Below are 225 nucleotides of genomic sequence, written 5' to 3'. Positions count from 1 at the left end.
AACCACTAGGCAGCCCAGCCTCCCCCGCGGCTGAGAAATCCATTTGCTCCTTTTCCAGCCTCCATTCAAGCTGCAGAGGACCTCCACTGAGCGTGCTGTGCCAAGCGCCTTGGCTTCCCCAGGCCTGAACGGCAGCCAAATGCCAGCCCCCTCCGGCCCCCTCTCCAAACACTGCTGGGACGCCGGTCCCCACACTTGGCGCTGGAGTATTTAAGGCAACGAGCC

The sequence above is a fragment of the Paroedura picta genome, chromosome 1 (genome assembly GCF_049243985.1).
Source record: "Paroedura picta isolate Pp20150507F chromosome 1, Ppicta_v3.0, whole genome shotgun sequence".
NCBI classification, from domain to species: Eukaryota; Metazoa; Chordata; class Lepidosauria; order Squamata; family Gekkonidae; genus Paroedura; species Paroedura picta.
Note: the sequence above shows the minus strand (reverse complement) of the source record.